This window comes from Parasteatoda tepidariorum, chromosome 9, assembly GCF_043381705.1.
Source record: "Parasteatoda tepidariorum isolate YZ-2023 chromosome 9, CAS_Ptep_4.0, whole genome shotgun sequence".
Taxonomy (NCBI): Eukaryota; Metazoa; Arthropoda; class Arachnida; order Araneae; family Theridiidae; genus Parasteatoda; species Parasteatoda tepidariorum.
This window is the reverse complement of record NC_092212.1, coordinates 84,924,078-84,933,558: the sequence shown is the minus strand read 5'-3', so window position 1 is coordinate 84,933,558 and position 9,481 is coordinate 84,924,078.

Sequence of the window (9,481 nt, the reverse complement as noted above, 5' to 3'; positions counted from 1 at the left end):
CATGGTCTGTAACTACTCTCCCCACAAGTCTAGGGCCCACATATTTCCTTTAAATACTAAAAGAAACGGTTTTTCTCAACAAAAAAATGCTTCTTTTTCTTTATTTCAAACTTTCTTTACATCGTGATACGACCAAACTCACGTAAACATTGCACTAATCAAATTCGTAATTAAGGTGGGCTAGCTTTGTGTTCGTTTAACTAATGAATAATTACGGATTAAGGACACAGCAAAATTCCGTGACAGTTCTGGTTTGTGGTCACCATATGTCTTTAACTATTTTTATTTGATAATGAACTTTTAGCAAAAATCATTGATTTCAATTGTTCATGGTCAACAAACTATTTTTATCTTGATGTAACATTGTTTTGTTGTTTTATATTTTGCTTCAATATATAGATGCGTAAACTTTATCTTCGAAAAATAATCTTCAACTGTCTGCTTTTAAAATTTCTTAGAATGTTTCTCTTGAATCACGCAGTTCAACAGATTCTTTTTTATTGTTAGGAATACTCTTGGTAATTTAATTTCAAAACATTTTGTAAAGGACCCGGAAAATTGGGTGGGCATCGCCCTTGATACTGTCTTGGCGTACTCGGAAGTTACCTCCTGGGCACCATTGTGACTTGTAAATTACCTACCAATCTATATGTTAAAAACTTTTATGTCCAAATGATAGTGAATATTATTTAACTCCTTAACGATCGGTTAATTTTCAAGAAACCGGTCATAAAAGTGCCTATTTCTTTTATACACGTATTTGATTAGTGCTGACATCTAGTTTAAAATAAACTAACTATCTACAATTATTTTAAAAATGTCCTGGTACTGCCATCTGGTGTGTAAAATGAGAAATAAAATGTTTTCCAGGCAAAAGAAATTAATTAGTTTTATTCTTATTGGCGAGTTACTACTGAACATTCCAGCCCGGGAATATCACGGGAGCGAGAAATAGAGGGCGAAACCTCACCCCGTCATTTTCACGGGAGCGAGACGGAAGAAGTTAATGGTCTACGCATGTAAATAAGGAGACTTTCCTAATAAATTTTAGGTTGCTCCCGCTTTTTATTTTCCTTTAACTGTTGAAATAACCTCGAGTGCAAGGGTTTAAAGAAGGACATCACAAATTAAACATCCATGATAAGACGGGATTCGCTGCAAAAAACCGCTCGGCCAACGAAACCCTATTGCCATTATTCTATCTGACTCTTTATGCATCACTTATAGTTTGTCTAAAATAAGAACTCCCCCAGACATTCATCTGGAACTGTGGTGGTGACTATGGTAACGAGGTATGACTATTTCAAGTAGGGATGCAGGGTCACTATTTTGGAGTGGTTTCGGCTAAACTCGGCGAGAGAAAGGGAATCTCTTTCTTCGCTCTATAGTGTTCAGTCCTAGAGTAAAGCTACCATCCCTAAAATGCGCCATTCTTGTTTCCATAGCACCAGACTGCCTCAGACTTCGTGGAGGGAGCAGTTCTCAGCTTAGACCAGGGGTTTCCAACTTGCAGGAGGCCGGGGGCCACAACTAAAAACACAAATCAAATGGCGGGCCGCAACTTTATCAAAATTTTTTGTTGGACTCTTTTATGTTTGAAGGAACATTAAATATTACTGTCAGAGTTTTACCAAGTTGTAAAAAACAAAAGTATTGAATAACAAATTAAAATAATAAGAAGATTTTAAAAAATGTTTAATTGTTATTAATAATATTTTTAAAAATATAAAATAAATAATAAAAATTCGGGCTACAACGGAGAATTTCTTCGAGAAAATTTCTGATGCACACATGCTAAGTTATAATCACCAAATACAAAAAAAAATGAAATAAAAAAGAGCAACATACACAATTATTTGAATAATATTATTATTTGATAATATTATTATTTGAATTATATTATTATTTGAATAATATTATTATTTGAATAAATATTTTCTAGAGTGCAAAACCTGAAATATAAATTTCTTTGCACCGTTGGTATGTTAAATTTCACAGAAACAGAGAAATTAGGTTTTTATTAGCAAGAAAAGTATTTTAAAACCATATAGAATTTTTACGAAAATTGTCCTAAAAAAATGACAACTAATGTATTTTAGTTCGCGGGCCACAAAAAAAGGCTTCGCGGGCCGCCAGTTGGAAACCCCTGGCTTAGACAATCTATAATAAATTATTTATATGCAGTGGTGGTCAAAATTCTTTTCATGATCACTCCCTGTAATTTATTTTTGTAGCTATGTTACCGTGATAATGACCGAAATGAAGAGAATGTCGACTTTCACCGGTGAATGTCAACAATTACATAGTCGCTCTGGTGAATGTCCGAAATATTTGTTATATCTGATATTACTTTATTCGTTGATATAATATTGATTCGATATTTTAATATCTGCTGTGCATAGATTAGGAGAAACATCAGTGTAGAGCAGAGGTCGCCAAAGTGGTCTATATAGACCCCCAAGGGTCTATTTAACAAAAGTAGGGGTCGATCTGAGACAGGGGATACAGCCCACGACAAAACTATAGCACACTCTGTATTTTTTTACGAAAATTACCAAATTGACCAATTTTGACGAAAATTAAAATTGACCAATTTTGAACCCAATATAGCGAACCTTGCAAAAAAAACACCAGGCCCACCCATCTTATTGACCAAGAAGCAGTAAATCTTTAGTTACTTTACTTATTATATCTACTTATGCATAATTACTTATTATTTAATAATAAGGTATTTAAATTTCAATATTAATATATTTTTCATAAAACTACTGTTACATAATGTTCTATTACTTTAATAAATGTTTAAAATCATAAAATAAATGTACAAACATAGTATCTAATAGAGTTTTATTTTAATTAACAGAAAATTACTTTTGCAGGGGTCGATGGAGATTTCGAAAAATTATATAGGGGTCGATAATCAAAAAAGTTTGGCGACCCCTGGTGTAGAGTATACCGGGCGAATGAATACCAACCGGGCAGTGGCACTTAATTTGACCTAGTATGTATTTCGGACATTTATCAAAGCGACTATGTGATTGTCAACATTCACTGGTGAAAGTCAATAACCACCTATTTCGGTCATTAACAGTAACAGTTATAGAGACAAATTTGCTCCAACTTTGACTTCTTGTCTATCATTTTTTTAAAATTTTAATCTCTAACAGCTGTAATGAAAAGTTGCCAGCATATAGGGTAATAGTATTAGTATTTTCAGACAAAAATGCTCGTTTGAAAAGGGGGGCAGGTCTTTAAATTGCTCAAAGGAAGTTTAATAATAAGTAAGTTTTTTCAGTAAGTAAAATAATTCTTGGACACTATTATAAAAATAAATAAAAAACTCATTTTAGTATATTTCTGAAATAGATGTTTATTATTCTATCCTGAACTACTCCAGACTAAAAGTCTGGGACTGTCTGCTGCTATGGTAACAAGCAAAAGTACATTTCTAATGGGGAGAGATAGAAGAATGAAGGTGTCGATTGGCTTACTCACGCTGACCTACGTCAAGATCAAGACAAATTTATTCACACCACATCCCTATTCAAAGTGACTTTTCCTCGTAACCACGGTACCCGCCACGACGTGTGACTGGTGTCTGGAGGAGTTCTCCTGAAAGCCGCAGCTATATCCTCGAATGTTATGTTTACGACAGTAATTTTGCAACAGTCAAATCGTTTTTGATTTCAAGTTTTACATTCTTACCTTTCGGAAGTATTTCTTTAAGTGATTTCTTTGAGGGAGAATATTTTTTTTCATCATCCAAATTTAAAAACACAGAAATCACCATAAAAAGGCAGATATCCCTTAAGAATGGTTTTTATTTAGAGCCCTTGTCAACTGCGAGAATTTTTTAACTTAAAAAGATGAGAAGTAGTGATAAAATATGCGATGAATGTTGTTGTTGTTGTTAATTTACGTCGCACTAGAGCTGCACAATGGGCTATTGGCGACGGTCTGGGAAGCATCCCGGAGGATGATCCGAAGTCATGCCATCACAATTTTGATCCTCTGAGGAGGGGATGGCACCCCCGCTTCGGTAGCCCGACGACCTGAGCGCGAAGTCGAGCACTTTACGGTAGAACAGTTTAACGAGGACCAAGGGCGCCGGCAGCGGGGTGCAAGGGGGTGCACTTGCACCCCCCTGGCTTTTTTTTTTAAAACAATTAGAGATACAGAAAAATTTTGTTATAAAATTTTTTTGTTAAACTTATTTTTATGGAAAAACAAATAATTAAGTAATTATTGATACATAACAATTAAAAAATTGTTTAATCAAACAAGAATTTTAATCGTCTTGTTTGCTGTCGCACACCCTCGGTCCCTACGCAGACTGATCCTAGTGGTCACCCACCCGCACACTGACCGTAGCCAGTGATGCTTGACTTCGGTGATCTGCTGGGAACCGTGTCTTAACGATCAGTCCACTGCGGGACATGCGATGAATGTAAACATAGAGATGTAATGGATTCTACCTTTGTAGGACATGTTACATAGATATTATATGTTGGGGTAAGGTTGACATTATCAATAACAACTCCCCCCACATTGGTGACCTTCGGAAGTTATGTGAACACGCCTACCTTGACAGAAACTCCCACTTCGATTAGAACACGCCTACTTCTATAGATGGTCCACATTGAATAGTTGACTTGCTACTTGCGACATTATTCACCTCTTCGTGCTGTTGCTTCTCAGTCTCGATCGCTCTGAACGTATACACTCGACTGCTAAAGGCAACACAGGAGCGACCGTGAACATAATACAGCTCTCACGATTAGCATCAAAAAGTACGGTGATCTTAATACAGCTCTCCCGACTTCTCACAAAGCAGCAATGAATCAACTAGTGGTATCAGTTCATCGAATTCTATCACAGATAAAGTTCTGGTGGGGGAGTACTGTAGTGTGTCTACCACTACAAGAAATACAATTCCAATTCACTAGTTTAAAAGACATGATAACTCGTTTCTTTGGAGGGGTACCTTAACATAGATGAAGGTTGACATTGTCGATATCTGCGATCCCCAAGGATTCAAATAAACCCATATTAATGACTTAAATTTAGAGAGACCACAGATAATGTGAAAAGCAAACTGAAAAATCTTACCAAATGATTAGGTACAATTTGAGCGGAGCGGGAGACAGGGTTGATGGGTGATTAAAAATGCAAAAGGTGTTGAGTAATAATAATTGTAGTGATAAAATGTGCGAGGATTAATATAAACAAAGAAATGTAATGGGTTTTATGTTTGTATAGGACATGTTAAAAATCTTATCGACTGGTTAGGTACAATTTTCCTTCGTTATCAATGTTGGGGAAGTGGGGGCAGGGTTGATATGGGCGACTAAAAAAGCTTTTAATAATTTTTTTTTCTTCTTAAATAATAATTTCATTTTTAAGAAAAGAATTAGACAATTTGATTTCCAGATTATTGATATATATTGCAGCTAAATCAAAAATGTAGTTTTTTATTTGAATAAATAAGACATAAGAAAGATGGAAAACTAAATAATTACTTTATTAAATTATGAATTTTTAAAGTTTATTTTATCATAAATTTTATGAATAGCTGCTTTAACAAATTTATTTGTTACACTTATTCATAACGTATTTTTCTAATTTCTGGAATATTCTAAAAATGCTTATATTTATCTGATAAAAAATATTAAATGAAATAAGTTAATTTTTAAATAAAGGAATCAAATTTAATTATTGTTTACATTTACCCCTACTATTAATGCATTTTTTAATTTGCACATAAAATACCGAAAGATTGTTATTGATAATTTCACAGATCTCAATGAATTTATTTTTACATTATGAACAATAAATATTTCATAAAAATATCATATTCATCATCACCTGCACCTAAAATGGTCACCAAGTTTTAGAGACAATCCAAAAAAAAATAATTCCAGACCTAAGATTTTAAAAAAAAAACCTCATTATGGGGTTTGAGGGCAATTATAATTTGTAGCCACCTCTGAGCAAGCTACTATACATACTTCATACCATGTACAAGAACCAGACCGTGACACCATTGCAGTTGACAGAAACCATATGAAAATATCACCTTAAGTTCACAACTAATTATTTCAAAGAGGTTATGGACGCATCTGTAACATTCATAACTCTGAGCAAGCTACTATACATAATCTTTAATTTAATTAATTATCCATATCATTATACAGGGGTGATTGTGAGCCCAACTCAAAAATCTGGAAAATTTCTTGAGTGAAATCATTAATGACGCATTTCAAAATATATGTACAAAATATCTTTATAAATTTAAATCATTGTTGATATTTTCAAACATGAAATTCTAAATAAATTATATGTAGTATAATTTGAATGAATAATTACTTATAAGTTCACTTTTATGTGTAATCACATTTATTACACTACCAGAAAAAAAAATTTACAAATGAAAGAGATGCTAAGAATAAATTCTAGTTCTATTATTTTTAAACAAAATATGCTAGAATTTTTATACATAAATGTGATAGATGATTTCTTGAAACTTTTGGACCTTGGATTTCAGGAAACTTCTGGATCGTAGTTAGCAAAAAAACCGGAAATCCGGATTTTTCCGGAGCGCAATCACCTCTGATTATAATTATGGATGTGTCTGTCACATCCATAACTTCTTGCCATGAACTAGGGATGTAACAAATTGTGATTTGGCAGAAAAGTAACATTTTTTGTTTTAAAAAATCAAAAAAAAAATATTATTAATTTTTATATTTAATTAGAATGAAAATTCAGAACTCAAAGAAAGCAATAATAAATTATTTTTATTTAAAAACAATCAAGTGATTTTGACTGTACCAACTCTGATTAAAAATAATAAATTGTCCGAACTATAAACAGGACTGAAAAGGATAATAGGTCAAAAGAAATTTACTGGGCTATATTTAAAAAAAAAAATCAAATTCCTAATAAGATGTAAAAAAAAAATTATAAAAATATATAAATAATCTGTATATAACTGAAATAACTGCATTTATTTAACATATGAACACTTTCAAAAATGAAAAGGCAATAAACAATTAAAACCCAATATTTTAGCATTGCCAAAAAAATCTCTTATGGAAAAGATAAGCACCAATAAGGTTGAAAAACTTGAATGATACTAGTTCAAAAAGAAAATTATTAAAAAACCATTTTTAACTTAGAACATACACTACCGGTCAAAAGTTTAGACTCACTTGTATTTATTTCAAAAATAGTTAAATGTTTCTGATTTAAACATACAATTTATCGCACATAATCATAAACAAACATCTCAAAACTCTGTTTTCTTTTAAAACTATTCTTTATTTTTTCATTTTGTATTTATTCTGTAGTTGATAACGAAATGAACGAAAGTGCACTTAAATACCTATTCTAAAACAAGTGTAATTTAGTTAAGAGTTTTTTATTAGTTCTTAGTTTATAAACAATTTACTTTTTATCTTCTTTTATGGGGTTAATTATAAGTTATGTACATGTACATGACAAATTTTAAATATTGATATAATAGCCTTAATTAGCCAGAATAACTGGTATATATTAAAAACAAGAAGAAGAAAAAAAATTTTTTTAATACAATTTATTACAGAAATATGGGTCAAAAACGAGAAATAAGTGTGGAAACACGTGCAATTATTATTGCACTTCATGCAGAAGGCTATTCAAGTAAACAAATTGCCTGTAAAACTAATGTTTCTCAGATCACTGTTGTCAGAACTGTGCAAAGGAAGAAAGAAACTGGTCAAAATAAGAGCCGCCAGCGATCAGGGAGACCTAGAATAACTTCCAAACTTGAGGATAAGTTTATCCGTAATTCAAAGTAAGCGGCAGCGGACTCGAACAGCACCAGAAATCCGTGAGGAATTGAATGCTACTCTGCAGAAAATTGTATCAGTATCTACTGTACAATGGCGACTTCGTAACTAAAAGGTTGTGTAGCTGCTAGAAAACCTCTTTTGAAAAAACAAAATAAAGTAAAACGACTGCAATGGGCTAAAAAAACATGTTACCTGGTCTTCAAAACACTAGTCAAGTTTAAGGACGAATCAAAATTTGAATTGCTTGGAAGCAAACGAAGGCAGTACTAGTTCGTTGTTTAGTTGGTGAACGTATGACAAGTCAATGTTTACTACCATCTGTGAAGCATGGTGGAGGTTCAGTCATGATTTGGAGATGTTTTGCCGGTGATAAAGTTGGAGATCTTGTAAGAATAGAGGATATTATGGATAAAAAATATTATCACAGAATATTGCAGCGTTACGCTTTTCCATGTGGACAGAGAATCGTTGGACAAGGATTTGTTTTTCAGTAAGATAACAATCCAAAACATTCATCGAAATTGTGTAGAAACTACATTACATCAAAAGAAAAGAAAAAAGTACTGAAATATATGGATTTGCCCCCTCAATCCCCTGATATTAATCCTATTAAGCTATTGTGGGATGAACTTGATAGAAATGTTACAAAAATGAGATGTACCAATCGAAACAAGCTTTGGGAATATTTACTTAGTTGCTGAAACCAGATATCAGCTGGAACATTACACAAACTAATAGAAAGAATGCCAAAAATATGTGCTGCTGTGATAAAGGAGGATATTTCAAAGAATCAAAGATTGGACAAAATTCATAAGTTATGCATAAAATTATTGTTTTTACTATATAAGCGTACCTACATTTCTCAAAATAAAGTTAATTTAATGTAATTTTCAGTTTAAAAGAAGTCATTTTTAATTGTTATTTGTCTATTTTTGAAAATTCAAGAGTGAGTCTAAACTTTTGACCGGTAGTGTATATTTATAACATATAAAAAGAAACTTATCAATCCATTTTTAATTAAAACTAATCCTTATTTATTAAATTAAATCAAATAGAATAGATAAATAAAGAATAATGCCTTTTACCAATAGAAAATCAAAAATAAATGAAGGATAAAAGCATTATATTTTTAATCCTTAGCTATAAAATAAATAAATTATCCTGAAATATGAAAAGTGTAAGGTAACAAAAATAAAGGGAGAACTTAATTAACAAAATAAAAGAGCAGCTTTTCATGAACTAAGTTATCCTAAAAAAAATAATATATAAATAATCTGTATTTAATAGAAATTAAACCATAATTAAATCAACTAAGAAACATTAAGATTGTTCATTAAAATGTTAAGATAATCAAAAATGTTAAGATTTTTCATTTAAAAAAATTAATCATAAATAAGATAGATAACTAAAAATGATAGTAAAATGCCAAATTAATTTTAAAAAATTATTGAAGTTATTATTGTTAATAACTGATGACTTAATAAAATCACCAAATTAACTAATGTAAAGCAAAGCTAACAATTAAAAAATGCAATATATTTAATACCAAATTATAAGGAAAAAAGAAAATGATAAAAAACAATAACTCATTAATTAAATTAAATAAAAACAACACTTAAAAATTACCAGATATAATTGAAAGTTAAAGG